Raw genomic sequence first — 16,567 nt, 5'->3', positions numbered from 1 at the left:
AGAGATTAAAATCTCTTTGGGGGCAAGAGCCATGCTTCATACTGTGATTTTTTTTTTTTTTTTTTTTTTTTTTTTCCCTCAGAAGCCTGGCAAATACTAGGCAATAGGCAGCTTATAGATACACACTATGGCTTTATGCACCCACCCCATTTCCCTTCCCCAGAAGAAAACATCGCTTCTAGCATAGGATAAAAAAGCATCTTTTAAAATAAACCTAAGTACACCACGATAGAACTAACCAACTAAAAACCAACATGTGTGCATGTTTCCTAGATATTTGGGGAGGGGGATGTTACAGAATCATGCAGTGATCGTAGATCTGTTATAATCTCATTAGAAGACTGCACCCTCCTTAGTTATCTAAACTCATTTTCCACTGTTCTCCACAACTCAGAGTCATTGAATATTAGATGGAGAATAAAATCGTTCTGGAATTCTTCAGACGTGGGGACAAATCCTGGGGCTTTGCCATTTACTAGATGTGCCACCCTGAGCTCCGTCCTTGTGAAGGTCACTCACACTCACTCCCTGTTAGATGGCGATAAAAGTGCCTTCCACATGGGGCAGTGGGGAGGATTCAGTGGGATGGGAGATCTGTTTTCTCCATGCATCAGCCTTGTATTAAAGTACTTGCTGTTGGGGCGGCCGGTTAACTCAGTTGGTTAGAGCGTGGTGCTCATAACACCAAGGGTGCCAGTTCGATCCCCACTGTAGTGGGGTACTTAGGGAGAAGTGTGCACACACAAACAATAGCCTTACAAGTAATTCCGTACAGTCCTAATATACAGCTTACATTAATACATTCCTTCCTCAAAGAACTACTTTTATCCTCCTTCTATCTCCTGCAACAGCCAGACTCAAACATGTATGCTGATTCCTTTTCATCTTGAAGTCTTATAAAGATTTCTTTTCTGGATGGCCCAAGTCTTCCATCAACACAAGTTCCATCCTATCCTTTAGGCCCCAGATCGATCTTCCAGGATTGTTAGGTCCCGTAGAGATGTTTACTTTCCATTGCCCCTAAAGCTAATGTCGTATTTTCTAGTTAAAGATGCTCTTTTGTGTATGACTGTCTGTCCCTTCTTTCCACAAGGTATCAGTTAATCCTAAAACAAGTTGCAAGTGCTTCCAGGGGGAGAATCCCAAGTTTTTTTCTGCCCTTTTTTCTTCCTTTATTATTGTTTTTTTTTTTTAATTTGGTCTTTTAATATACATAAATTATATAGGCTAGGAATCAGAGGGAACGATTTCCTATTCATTATTTATCCTTATCTTACTTTGTTCTCAAATGGTTTGCACTTGGCACTTGTACAATGTCTTCAAATCATTTTCATTCTGTTTCACCTCATGCCAATTCTATGCCTGGAGAGGCTGTATGTCACTGCTCTACAGGTTAGAGACAGAGCACCTGCTCTGAAGCAGTCGGTTTTCCCTCCTGTACGGCCTCCCCAGTATGCCCCTCATCACTTGGGAAGAAATACTTAGATCACACATAGTTGAGGCATCAATCACCCCTTTAATGTGTACACCCAGTCTGATTATTTTGGAAGGCAAAGACATTGGTGGAGTCATGGTCACAGAAAGATAGATAAGTCCTATGTCTTACTAAATGCTAAACCATAAAATTACCAATGAATTCCATTTTGAGTTACATGTGGATTAAAAGGAAGACGATAGTTTGCATGGGGAAAACAAATAGAAAATACAATTCTACAAGGAATGGTCAGTGGATTTAAATATGAACTGGGGCTTCTCTGTTCTCAGACTGTGTTTAGGATTGAAGCAGGGTGATGGCAGCCAATAACTTCCGAGCCCCCAGAAATAGCCATAATGCGGAAATAGGTCTGCCCAAAATAAGAATTCGGAAGGATTTATTAAATAGCTTAACTTTGTTTGCATTGATAAATGAGCCTTCATTAAAAAAAAAAAAAAAGTTTGTGTTTTTCTGTTTTTGTTTTGAACTCGGAGCCAGCTGCAGCAGCCTTGTGGGATTTTTGCAGTGTCATGAGAAACCGTCTGTCTAGCTTTCTTTCAGAATCTCCCAAGCTCCATCCAGGTGTTGAGATTTAAGGATGTGCCATTAGTTACGTCAGCTGCACAGGATGGTCTCTCACCCACACTGTCAGCACCTCCCCGAACCAGAGAAGGCTCTCTTTGTATACTTCCTCAAGGCACCTCAGTGTGGCTATCTCATTCTGTTTCAAATTAACATCAGTGGTAATTTCCGCTGCTTATCCTGTGTAAAAGGAACTCTATATCCTTCAACTGTTCTCCATTTGCAGGGCACCATGGGAGGCTGTAAAGATATGCAAATTATGTTGTTTCAGTGTACTCTCCTGGGTCCCTTTTTTTCCCCCCTTCCTCTTAGGAAATCTGAAAAAACATGTTGGCATTTGGCTTTTAATACTGGAGGGAAAAAGAACAGTGACTGCAGGTTCTCCCTCTGAATCTTCTCTCAGGGACAGATTTTCTGACAAGGTCAAATGTTACACCTTGGGAAGCTGGCAATGACATGTAAAATTACGTGGTAAAATCACTAAAGAATTTTTAAGTATACTGAGAAACTGTCGCTATTGCTCATACATTTGCCAATTATTTTGCTAGAAATGAAATTTTGTCAGTGAGTGAATTCTGAAAACATGATCTTTGCTTCGTTTGAAGTCCCTGTGGTGAAAGATGGAGTCTTATTTCTGTGACCTAATAGTTAAGACTATAGTAGGGGCCCAAGTTCAAATTTTTTTTTCCGTTGACTATGTGATCTAGGTTCCTTAAAATCTCTAACTTTCTGTTTCCTCATCTCTAATATTGAGATTATAATACCTAGGTCATGGTACTGTTCTAAATCTAGCACTTATTAGCAGGATGATGTCCCTCACACGTGACCATCATTTATTCTAGGGGGGCTCTGACTGTTACTGTTACTCCATGCTTTGGGGAAAATAAGTAGTTGATTTCATATTCCACATCCTAAGCTGTATTTGGGAATTCTTAACGACATATTTTGGCATCATGCATCTGATCAACTGCAACTGAAATCACTTCATTCATCTGTTATATATAATCAATAGATGATTTAATACTGACTTTTCCTAGCATATTTAAGCCAGCGTAGTAATTCTGTTTTTACCCTAGTGGCAATAGAAAAAAGAATGATACAGACTTAGTAAATGGCTCAATATAAAGGGATATTTATAATTTTAATACCCCAGAACAGGTTACTAGTATCCAGTATGACTGTGAATTTCCATCACGGCCTTGGTGTGTGTCCACCAGGCATTCCCCCTTACCCTTTCTTGATAAAATCCAAACTCCCCAAACAGTGGCTGCTCATCACAGAATCAATCCCTTCCTCTTCCAAGAACCAACCTTGACCGACTATTCCAAAAACACGGCGCTGAAAGACATCACCTGCTGAAGCCCAAGTTAGAATGTTCCATCGGAGCCCTCTCAGAGATTTTGAAACAAAGCCGATGCTCATGTTTAAGAAATACCCTACACAAAGGGCAGAACACCTTATTCCTTATCATCTCTCATTATCCGAAAAATAATCATTGGCGAGAACAACGACAAACTACAATTACTGATCCAGAAGCAAACTCTCTGAGACAAATATCCATAAATCAGGGATGGGGTTCAGGACATGCTGTCCCCAAACATGGCGCCTTGGCATGTTGCATGTTTTCAGTCAAAGTAGTCGGAGAAAATGGCAGAAGCAGGAAGGCCGCTGTCACTCTGACCTCCTGCCCCGTCCTTGTCTTTCTTTCCTGATACCCTTTCCTGAAACATAAAGGTCATAAAACCCTTCTGTGAGAGGTGCCATCTCTACACCAGGTGGAAGGGGACATTCTTATCTTTGAGAATAAAGGGACACCGGGAGGAATCCTGACAAATAGGCCTTACTACGTTCTCCCCATTTACTACAATGGCCTCATGTACCTTAATGTATTGTAGTTTTCCAAGACTGTCCTCTCTTGGTTCAGCCTCACATGATTGTACACAGGTTTTACTCTTTCTTTGGGTCTTCATTTTTGTCACGGAGACTCCCGTGTCACCTAAAATTTATATTAAATAATTTTGTTTGCTTTTCTCCTGTTAACCAGTGTAATTTTGTCAGTGTAATTTTCACACCCAGCCAAAGACCCTAAGAGAGTTGAGGAAAACTTTTCCTCCCCTACGTCAGCTTTGTTGTAGACTCTGAGAGATGCCAAATTTAGAATTCATTTCTAGAAGTCCCTTTCAGCAAAATCTTCCAGTTCGTTAAATGCTTTCAGTAAAAGTGTTCACCGGCAGGCACTCTTCTCAGGTATTATAAGAAGGTCTGCTGTAGAAACAAAACAGGTAAACAGAAGCATAGCTGCCCTAGGAGAGCTCCGTCTGGGAGAAACTCAGATATATTGCAAGTCAAAGAAGCTATAGACCAGGGATCATCAAACCAAGATTGATCCACTTGTAAAATCCAGCTGGCCTCCTGTTGGGGTACAGCCTGTGGGTTAAGAATGGTTTTTTACATATTTAAATAGTTGGAAAAAACATTTAAAAATCCTATTTTGTGACATGTGAGTATTATATAAAAATCAAAACTTAGTGTCCACAAATAAAGTTTTATTAGAATACAACCACATCCATTTGTATTTGTGTAGTCAGTCTGCTTCTGTGCTACAGAAGCAGAACTGCATAGCTAGAAATGAGACTATAGGCTCCCACTGCAGAATCTATTGACTGCATGGCCCTGGGTGGAAAAAGTCAGCCAACTCCTACCAATGGAATTATATATAGCTATTAATTTTAGAGTGCTATTTACAAAGTTAGTTTTCATCTGTTAGTTTGTTTTAGTGACAAAAGAAACTGCTTGTATTGTACAGTTAAGGAAATCAAAACACCATGGGAAATTATGCACAGTGTAATAATGATTATGTAAAATCAAAATAAGTATATTACTTAAAAAGAAACATGTTTAAATAGTAACGGTACCTGACTTTAGATAGAAATTACACAGAATCTGAAGTTCCTGGCCCCGCCCCACTTTTTGGGGATATCTTTAAACTAGAAAATGAGAAGAAAGCTAATTAAAAATAGTTTTAAATGAAACTGATTTGTATGACATTCTGTTGAATTATTTCTACACTTTGGTTCTGGTACATTAAACAAGGGGCTCATATTTTATAACTATATTCTGCTAATTAAGGCTCCAAAGACCACGTCTAGTTAACTTTATCTCTAAAAATCTATGTAAACATATTTTTTTGCGCAAGTAACTCTTCAGTTATTAAAATGCATTTAATAAAAATCAAATCCCAGTATCTCTGTAGCTCATGAGTCAAGTGAACGTGGATAGGTTACTATTATTTCGCTGAACTGGGAAAAGCAATGTTAATGAATTAGTTGCACAGTGTAAATTTAAAGTGTGAAAAGCAGTTGTTGGAGTTAAAGAATACATTTTAAGTTTCAAATGATTTATTTGACTGTCTAGTTATATATGGAGAAAATCCATTTATATAAATATTAATTTTGTGGTAAGAATTTTCCATTTTTAATGTTTTTTCAAATGAAAAATGATAAAATAATACTGAAAGTCAAGCTCTTTGCTATAATTCAAGTAAACTAAGAGCGGTATAGTTCCAGCAGATGTTTACCTATTATGGAAATGAAATACGGAGATTGATACAGATGTGCACATATGCGCATATAGTCAAGGCCAGGTAACTCCGCAGATTTATGTATGATTAATTGAAGCTAAAAGAATTGTACCTTATAGATTTGTTTTTCTGATCAAGATCTGCATTGTCAGTAATTTTGTAAATGGCTATCCAGAGAGGACATTTGTTTTTGGCTAGGCTGATGTATTAGGGCATTTTGGTCATTCTTCATTTACAAAGCATTTGTTTGCCCCCGTGTGCTGGTGGCAGATGGAAGCAAACAGGAACCACCTTTCCAATCGTTCCAAAGCCAAGTTTTTTTGCAACGGGATGCATGATGAACAGACCTTTAGAGATCCACGTAGGAAAGACGGCTCTATGAAATGCCGGTTTTTCTTCCAAAATACAATCATCACTTCTCAATTATTTGTTCTTTTATGTCTTCTTTACAACTTCTCAATTCCTTTTGGTGAAACTGAAGAACTCTGTGTTTTGGTTGGAAAGAAAATATGTCAGAAATGGAACAAATTGTTGTCTGAACACTCACTGCAAATAATTCTAGTACATAAACCCTATGAATGAAAGAGGATGAAGTTACTGGTAGGACACGCACCCAGGGCTTAAGGGAGATCATTAGCTTATAAATGCAACTCATTAAAATGTTGACTTTTTTTTCATATTAGACCAAGGATGAAAATGTGTGACACAGAGGACCATACCTCTTCTCCATCCAGGCCATGCATTTTTCTCTGTATTTGAGTAAAAACCTCAGAATGCTCAGCCATCAGCCCCGGCAGCTCCTTCTACCTCTTGAAGTCAGCGTGTGAGCAGAAAGAAGCCATGCCCTGCATGTGAGCTCGTCGGGGGCAAGGCTTCCTTGCGTCTGTCCTTCTGCTCCCAGACAGAGTATCATTAACAGTAGGAGCTGACACGTGGGCAGGGTTTACCAGGCACTTTTCTAAGAGCTGTCATTTATGAATTTGTGGATGCCTCATAACAACCAAATGAGACTAGGGAGCACACTACGCATTTCACAGATGAAAACACAGGCCCCTGACTGTCTAATATGCCCAGGGCACATAGCTGGGAAGTGAGAGAACCAGAATGCAGACCGGAATGCCAACCTGGCTCCAGCAGCCGGGCAGCTCACCAATGCAGTCCACAGCCTCCTGAGCAAGTGGCAGTTACCTCTTTTTTTATTTATTAAATGTATTGGGGTGACGTTGGTTAGTAAAATTATATGCTATAAATGTGCTCTTCTAGTTGTGAGAGGAAGCACACGTACACAATAGGTTTGCTCTTACTAACCTAACATTTCCACGCCCTCATCTGCCCCGTCCCAACCTCCATGCCATATCTTTCTCACCATCACTGTTGTTCTCCAGAAATGACTCCATAAAATGATACATTCATTATCATTAATCATAATGAATTGATTTCCACTGGTTATCTAACCGTTTGAAATAGTTTCAGTTTAAAGGATAAATTGAAGCTTTTCCCAGAGGAGTCAATTACTTATAACAAAAAAGATGTTTGGAGGGTCATGGCAACTGTAGTGTTGCTGCTAAAATCTAGCCACCCAAAGGCACTTCAGATTCAACATGATCTATGTTCACAGGAAGCACAGAAAACAAGGTACCAGGACCCGTAATCATTTTAGGGGCTCACAAAAATGTTTTCAATTATTTTAAAATCAGAAAAAAACAAAATGTACTTCAAGGTCAAAGAAAATGCTTTAACATATAATACTAATATACCCTTTTTCATGCTAGTACTATTGTAAAATATTTACCAACCCCATTTTCCTCCCTCCCTGCCTTCCTCTCTCTTCCTTCTTTCCTTTCTATGTTTCTTTATTTAATGGAAGAAAGGAGCTAATGAAGGAAAAAAGGCCTAAGATGATGAAAGCCCTAATGTGGGCCTGGTTGCTGATGGGAGAAAATAACTATTCATTTCCATGCTTTCAGTTTCTTCTAACAAGTAACTAAAGCTACCAGGAAAAAAGAAAACACAAAACAAAGCAAAACAAAAACTTTTTTTGGTCATGTTCATAATTGAATCTAAAAATAAAATAATTTCTTTTTCTTGTAAAATGATCTCCATGATTTCATAAAGAGAATGGATAGGGATTCTCACATTTCTCTGGTTTGTTATTTCATGAGAAACTTTGAGATTTTATCTTTCTCTTTGTGCCCCAATTACTCTATTAAATAACCAAATAGGGATAACAGTAGCAACAGAAGTAACATTTTATTTCTGTGTTACACACTATAACTTTCTGATTTTGTTCAGAGAAAAAAGTTTTTATTTTTGCTTAACCTGTCATGTGATTATTTTACGAAACTTTCATTGTTAAATCGGAATGGCTTTGACAATTTGCCACTTTTGGTAACTTAACAAAATGTGAAGGCAAAAATAATGACAACTAAGAAAGAGTTAGCTACTAAATTTTGAGCTACTAAATCTTTAGTCCCTCAGAAATTCTCAGAAATTACCCATTAAGAGCATAGGCTTTAGGATATGACAGGCCAGAATTTTTAGATTTGTCCTATCCAGTTCAGTAGCCACGAGTCACATATGGCTGTTTAACTTTAAATTTAACTTCATCAAAATTAAATAAGATTAGAGATTCACTTCCTCCATCTCACTCGCCACATTTCAAGTGCTTAGTCGTCTCATATAGAACATGGCTACCATATTGGAAAGGGCAGATACAGAACCTTTCTATCGTTCCAGAAGGTCCTATTGGGCTTGGATCAGAGGTTATCGCAAAATGTTTTAGGTTTCGTAGGCCATATGGTGTTTGTTGGAATTACTCAGCTCTACCGTTGTAGTGTGGAAGTCACCATAGGCAGTATGTAAACAAATGGGTGTGGTTGTGTGCCAATAAAAGTTTATTTACAATAACAGGGAGGGGGATGGATTGGGTTGCAGTAGGTAGTTTGCCAACTTCAGGACTAGATTATCCACGCAGGGCACTAAACACTGTGTTGGATACATAATAAGCATTCAATAAACAATAGTCGTTTTATTGTGAGTTTTTAAAAATAAGAAAAATAACTGCAGGACCGGAAATAAAAGTCCAATGGTTTTTGTAAATACAATGTGGCAGTTTCCAGAAATGTAAATGCTGTAATTAGTTTAGCATCGTGCTGTAAAAAAAACAAAACTGGAAAGTATTTACAAGAAAGGAAAGATGCTCCTGATCCATCTTTATATTGTTAACAAAAATATGTAAGTTAGGAGCCTAATTTATTGAAAAGAGGGCAAGGGGGGTGGGGGATGGGAGATGAGGGTAAGGGGGACCAAATATATGGTGATGGAAGGAGAACTGACTCTGGGTGATGTAATACAGAATTGTACACCTGAAAACTATGTAATTTTACTAACAATTGTCACCCCAATAAATTAAAACAAACACACAAGAAAACAAGAAAAGAGGGCAGGAATACACATGAGTAGTCACACATCTCTGTAGTGACTTATGTAAGTTTTAATTTCACTATCTTTGCTTATCTGTGTTTTAAAGCATTTTTCTACATATAACCTATTTTATTCTTATAATCAGAAGAAAGACAATACTAAACAAATGACTGTAACTAGAGTTTTAGTCTTACTACGACACATTCCTGAGATCGGTGAGGGAAATGCACTGAACACGTCCTGTTCTCACTGAAGCAGATTTGTCCCGTTCTATTTCGTCTGTCTCTATATACACATTTTATAAACACCATTGGTGTGAGACAAAATAATAATAGTGCGAAGGTGGCCGAGCATGTAAATACTGAGTAATTTAGCGATACGGTTTAATGGACTGTTGGATTGTTTATGACTTCAAGATAATCATTTGGAACTTAGGGGAAAGTTTCATAGACAGAATCGCTTCTTTTCTTACCAGTCGTGTCTTCTTGTTTATATAAAGGCAAGAATAAATTTTTAAAATCTTTTCCCTACATGTACCACAGTTTTTCATCAGCAATGGGTATGCACATATTATTATACAGGGATGTACGGTATACAAAACTAATCAAACAAGTCAACTTGTTTCAACAGCCATTCCATGGTCCCTGAGAATTTATAACTTAAGGAAATGTCTACAGCAAGCTATTCGTTATAAAAGGGTTCTATACACTACTTCGATTTGGGTTATAATATAGATCAAACATACAAACACAAATGTCAAACTGAGTTTTAAAATTTACATTGCAGAGCCTTAGTTTTTTTAAAAAAAACAAAACAAAAAGAGAGATAGACACATGCGATATGTTATATATACACACACATGCATGCACACGTACACACTAGAGATAAATGGAAAACTTTTGAATGTGTATTAAGTAAATGCACAAATAGAGAATTTAAAATGTACCTTTAAGACAAGCAATTCTGTATAAATATTTAGGAGATCAAGAAATACAGCATTATCACAATTTCTGGCAATATTTTTATGAGAAATTGAATGCAACCTTTTTTTTTTCTTCCCATTTCTCTTTTAGAATGATTCAAACAGGGAAGCTTTAGAATGATCAAAAAATTTCCTCTAGTGAAAATATTTTATTCACTTTGGTAGCCTGATTCCTTTAGTTTGAATTGTTATGGAATTGATCAGAATGGCGATTATTTATAATAGCTAAACATGTCTATGTTTTTATCTTCTTGATGGGTGAAAAAATCTGTTATAGTATAGGTTAGCATGTATAAGAAAGGGAAATCTGTTTCCTTTTTCAGTCAAAAAAACTTCATTTGGGTAATGGTGTGATTTTTCCATCTGAGGTGGTTATGCAGGCATTAGCCAAGGAGCCTTATAGGAAAGGACGAGATGTTAAGTTTTACCTCAAGATACATTTACAAGTCCTGTTTGGCAGCATTTTCTCTGAGAACAAGCTAAGCTATATATTTCAGAGAAATTGAAACCATATGTTGACACCTAAAAAATCTTGAGAAATACCACTGGAGTTTGCAAGAAAACATATAAATATAATCAAATCGTTGTAGAATATGTCTGCTTGGACTAACTATAATACTTTGCTTGTTTTGCAAGGAGCTGTATTAGTGATCTTAATGCTATTAACTGCAATACACAGTGACCTAATTGAAACTGACTGATTGAGTTAATATTAAACTCTTCATCTTATATTTATTTCCAAATTGAAATGAAAAGATTTAATAGTACCTGCTTCAATTTTAGTAATAATTATGTTTCCTTGCTGATGCTTGGCATATAGAGCTTTCCTGTCGAAAAGACTGGGGTTTTAGGAGATTTAGGCTAAAGCGAAGCCTCAGTAAGAAAACACTATGGGACGTATTTATGCCGGCAGCTATTTGATGAACTACCCAACAGCCATTCCAATTTTTCCAATACTCTGACCAGTCCACTTTTGTCCCCAAATACTGAAAACCACCCTCCCAAGGCACTGACTTCCATCTTAATTTAAAGATAGCCACCTGACAGGAGTTATCTGTCACTATTAAATCTGAATTTAAAGCTGGATATAGGACAGTTCTTCTGAGGCACCAGAAATATACCTCCTTAGAAATAGATTTGGTCATAGACTATTGAGTGGTCTTTGCCTATGGAAGATTCCTCATGTTGCGATTTCCAAATTCTATCTACATGCAAAGCACAAAAGAAAAACATGGTTATGATTTTTTCTGCATCACTTTGAATGGGAGCCCACGGAGGGAAGATCCTCTTATCACTGGGCAATCACTGTACCTACCAGGGATTCCTGTTCACTGCTGTCACCACTAAGTGTCTCCAATCCATTTGCTATGCCCATCACAGCTGAAAGCTGCCTGCTGCCCCTCCCCCTGCATATTTGTTGTTGTTCATTTAATAAATTATTTGATATTTTTAAGGCAATTTTGTTCATGCATTTTCTCAAGTGTTTCACACACTTTTTCTTTTCTTTAAATTTTAATTTAAGAAGAATGTAAGTACTCGAAAGGCTGGGCCACCATGTTAATATTCCGATTTTTAGATTAAATCTCAATTTAATCTAAAATGCCTCTTAGGTACTTAGGGTTTGGGATTTTTGCTTCTTTCATTGTTTTGTGTTTGGCGGTGGTGGTGTATTCATGTGGAACAAACAATAGCTTTTTACCTCAATTACTTGGAAAGGGAGACTACCACCCCCCCCACACACACACACATATCACTACCGTTATTATCATTGCCCAAGGTGCAGTACAATTTCTCAAAGTCTCTCCAGTGCAAATTTGCAAAGATATTGCGTTTCATGGATATTTATATAATTCTTTTTAATATTCTCATGAGAGAGAATGAAGTTCCCAACTCTCTCTCTCTCTCTCTCTCTCTCTCTCTCTCTCTCTCTGTCTCTGTCTCTCTCTCTCTCAGGTTTGGACTCCGTATTTGAGTACCTAGTATGTCCCAAGAAATTTGTATGTACCTAGTTATCAAATATATCTTATTTAGACCTAACTAATATCCATGAGAAAGTTAATCTTCTCTTATAGATGAGGAAACTGACACATGGAAATTTAAATAAATTGCTCACCTTCCCAGAGCTAGAAAATGAGAGATGGGTTTACACTAGGGTTTATTTGACAATGAAGTCTGTACTTTTAACTCTATTAGGCATTGCCCATTATTTACTTCTCATAATCCACAACGGCCTTGAAGATTTGAAAGGCAGTTTTACTCCTGTAAACAAATACCATCAGCAAAAACAGAAAATCACTTGAGATGTAGGGGGTGTGTTTACGTGTCAATTTGACTGAACCAGGGACAGTATCTGGTTCAAAATTATTTCTCATGGTCTGTGAGGGTGTTTAGGGTAAGATTAGCATTTGAATCAGTGAACTCCTCAATCTACAGAGAGCCTGTACAGTATAAAAGAGAGAGAGGAAGGAAGAGTTAACCCCTTTTCTTCCTACCTGCTGTTGAGCTGGGACAACAGCAGTTTTCCGAACTCAGACTGAGTCTTACACCACTGGCCTCCCTGGTTCTCAGGCCTTTGGACTCAGACTGGGACTCCCGCCCTGGTTTTCCTGGGCACCGAGCTTATAGACAGTACATCCCGGAGCGTCTCTGCTTCCATGATCCTGGGAGCCAGTTCCTCAAAATCAACAAATAAATATTGATATATCGCTTATGGGTTCTGTTTCTCTGAAGAACACTGACTGATACAGAGTGATAACTTACAAGAATGAAAATAGACAAATACAGATTTTAAATTACCTTGTTGTCAGGATTCTTCTTGAACATCTTGAATCAGTGGACAGAATTATGAAAAATATTTTGATTATATTTGTGGACACTTTTCCTGGGGAGATGGTCAGTAGCTTTTATTAGATTTTCTAAGTGGTCCTTGATAGGTATCTATCTATCTATCATTATATAAACAAGAGGCATAAATTTTCTTGTATATAGAACATATAAATCTAATGATGATGCTGATGCTTTTTTGTTTATGTTATTTATCATCTATCATCTATCTATCTATCTATCTATCTATCTATCTATCTATCTATCTATCTATCTAAATATACAGATATATAGATGTATATGTTTTAAAGCTTTGAAATCTAGATACCGCACAAAGATACTCACACTTCTGTCCTAAAGCTTTCCAGTTACACTCTCTAGAACAGGGAGGGTTCTTGATTCTTGTAATAACAGTTTTGTATCCTTCTCTTTGCATATAGATTGCAAACATTCGTCTGACGTCAGATCTTAGTGAAATTTTAAAATATAGGCCATGTCCTTAGAGCCTCTGCATTGGACCTAACTTTATAGATGTGAGTGGAACCATTTAATCTGATCTGTTCCCCACCCCACTTAGGCTTCAAATTTTACAGGATTGAAATAATGTTTTAATCGTTGCCTTCACACCTTTTAGAGACCTGGGAACTCTAGGTCCCCCAACTCTGACAGCCACTCTTGACCTATTCCTCTATGATCTTGGTTGACCTAATGGCTTTTTCATTCATTGTTTAGTTTCTTTCAGCCTTGGGATGAACTCAGCTTCCATAGCTATTGTTCACATTTGGCACCATCCCCAATTTCTCTGTCAGTCTTGAAGGTTTGCTGGCAAACATGTTCTTTCACTGGCACCAGTGTGCGTGAGTCGCCTCTGAGACTCACAGGCCAATGCCAGTGTCTTGTTATTTTGGGGACTGCCCACTAAATTAATTTCCTTAATAATAAGCCCCTATGACCTCTCAGGTAATTTACAGCTCAGAAATTCCTGAAATATCCTAGGACTAGTAGTCAAGGTGGCAGTAAATCAGAAAACTTTACCTCGTCACCCCTCACTCAGCTTTGTCCAAAGTGATATTTTTACGGGATGGTGGCATGGTAATTTTGAAACCCAACTAATTTTATCATCATTTGAGTAATAAGTAAAATTTCCACCAAGCATCAACTATTTTATTCTTCTGAGGCTCCCCAACAAATCTGAGTATTTATCTTGAACTCTGTGAATTGACTTATCAAATACCAAGGAAGATATTGCAGGATATTGATCCTTGATTAAAAGCAACAGTAAGAACAACAATAAAAGCCTCATCTAAAGTAAAGTTGCCCAAACTCTTTTTTCAAAGACAGTAAGGTTCTTCATTTACCTAATAGCAAAATACCCACTCCTCTTGTTTACACTACTAGTAATTGGGTCAGTATTGGATTGTTTTTTTTAAAAAAAGTCCTTGGAGGCGGTAGACATGCATTCAAAATCAGGATCCTCCCTTACAAGTTGAGCAATTTTAGGTAGGTGCCCAGTTTTCTGAGTCCCATTTTCCTAATCTATGACATAGGAATAAGAATAATGCATGCCCCATAGAATTGTAGTTTTAAAATGAGAAAACATATGTAACACACTACATTACCTGTCATATCATAAATGAAGTTAGCACATTTTGTTTAGTATTAGTATAATTGCTGTTTGTTAAGCCAAAGTTGAAAGCAAGAACCACGAAAATAACTTACCCACCATCCAAAACCTGGTACATGTAAATAATTCAATTTGGATAATAAGAGTGGAAAACAAAAAACAAAACAAAACCAGGGACTGGCTTCGATAACTATCAGTTATAACTGAAATGGGCTAATAAGTAACAATTCAAAACTGTATTTGTCTATTTTTGTTTCCATAAATGTATATACAGAGGGTGCCAAAAAAATGTATACACATTTTAAGAAAGGAAAAAACTGTATTAAAATTGTAATACTCAATATATACCGATGACAAAAGATGAATACAAGTCACATTTGACTTCTGTAATTACAAGAGGTGCTCAAAGTGGTTCCCATCAGTATAATTTTAATACAATTTTATCTGTTCTTAAAATGTGTATACATTTTTTTGGCACCCTCTGTACTTACATATACATATGTATATATAAGTACATGTATGATGTCTGTTTCTCTATCTATCTACCTACCCAACTACCTATCATCTATCTATCATCTATCTCTGAGCAAAACTGAGGAAATTCTTAGCCACTTACTCATTGTCACACCAGCTTACTCCTGGGTTAGAATCCTAAACCAGACTCCTGGCTTTAAAAACGTGAAAGAAAATTAAAGAGCTGAATGTTGAAGCCGTTGATACTAGAGCATCATTTCCCAGTTCATTGAAGAAATGAAGGAATGAATGACGTAAAAATGCATTTCCCCCTTGGTGCTTGCAGATCCCATGCTAGTCTCCCTCCACCCCCACCAAGCAGATAACCTGTTTGAGCTCATGGTGCTTTCAATTCCAACAGTGTAGAGTGGCCCCCTGCCTAACTTTCCCTAAGGAAGTTAAGTAACATGGGGTCCGACCCTGAGGGAATGGTTAAGGTGCTCTAGAATTTGGAAGCTCTAGGCTCTGTTATCATATGATGAGTTTCCTGAGTGGCAGTATCCATATTCAATAAAATGAGCTACTGTGTAGCCCCTTTGAAGAAGCTCATAAAACAGTGGGTTTAATTTGTCTGGGAAATAGAGACTAAAATATGGTGCAGGTCCCTGATGGAAAATGTGGCTCTGTTATGCCGTGTTCCCACCAAATATCTTGGAAAATGGGCAGTGTTAACATAGCTGTCTGGAGCAGGGCCAGAAAGAAACACTGGATGTTCTCTTGTAAAAACCCTGAAAGCAGCAAGCAACCCATAAACAGTATGCAGACTGAGTCTGAAAATGGACTGTTTTATGTTCCCTAATGGAAGGATAGCTTATTTGTTCATGGATTTATAGCAACAATGTGATGTCATCAAGAGATTTATAGCCAGAAGCATAGCAAGTGTCAATATACAGTGGTGGGTGGAAACCTCCTATTCTCACCAAGAAGCTGATCCCCACAGGAGGTTGTCTTTGCCTTAGGGTGGGGCGGATGTAGGAAAACCCAGTTTGTTAGTGTTACTGGAAATGGGATGAGGGAGGTGAAGAATTACTGGAGCCATCCATCTTAGGAAAGAATTTGAGGAATACAAAATTAGTTTATTTAGAACATAAAATGATGATTGCAAACCAGACCATCTCCCTGACTCTTGACTCATTCCGTGACCAGTGTTTGATGCGCTACAGGAAGGTGGGGATGTGTCAATTACAGATCCCAATCACACATGTAATGAGCACTCATTTTTAATGAAAAAAGGGTATTAACAGCACGATGTAATAATAAAGAAGCATGGCATTATTTTATTTTTTAATTTATTTACAGTAAAATATACTCTTTTTGGTATAGTTCTACCAAATTTAACAAAAAACAAAAAACAAAAAAATCATGTCACTGTCACCAAAAACAATACACACAATGCTTCCATGATATCAAAAAATTCCCTAGCCCTGCCCCTTTGTAGTCAGCCCCTCTCCTCACCCTCAACCCTTGCAACTACTGATGTTTTCTCTGCTTAGTTTTGCTTTTTACAGAATATCATTTAAATGTAATCGTGTGGTATGTAGCCTTTTAACACTATATACTGTATGC

Source organism: Rhinolophus sinicus, chromosome 12 (genome assembly GCF_057876585.1).
Source record: "Rhinolophus sinicus isolate RSI-liver-muscle chromosome 12, RSI-T2T, whole genome shotgun sequence".
NCBI lineage: Eukaryota > Metazoa > Chordata > Mammalia > Chiroptera > Rhinolophidae > Rhinolophus > Rhinolophus sinicus.
Note: the sequence above shows the minus strand (reverse complement) of the source record.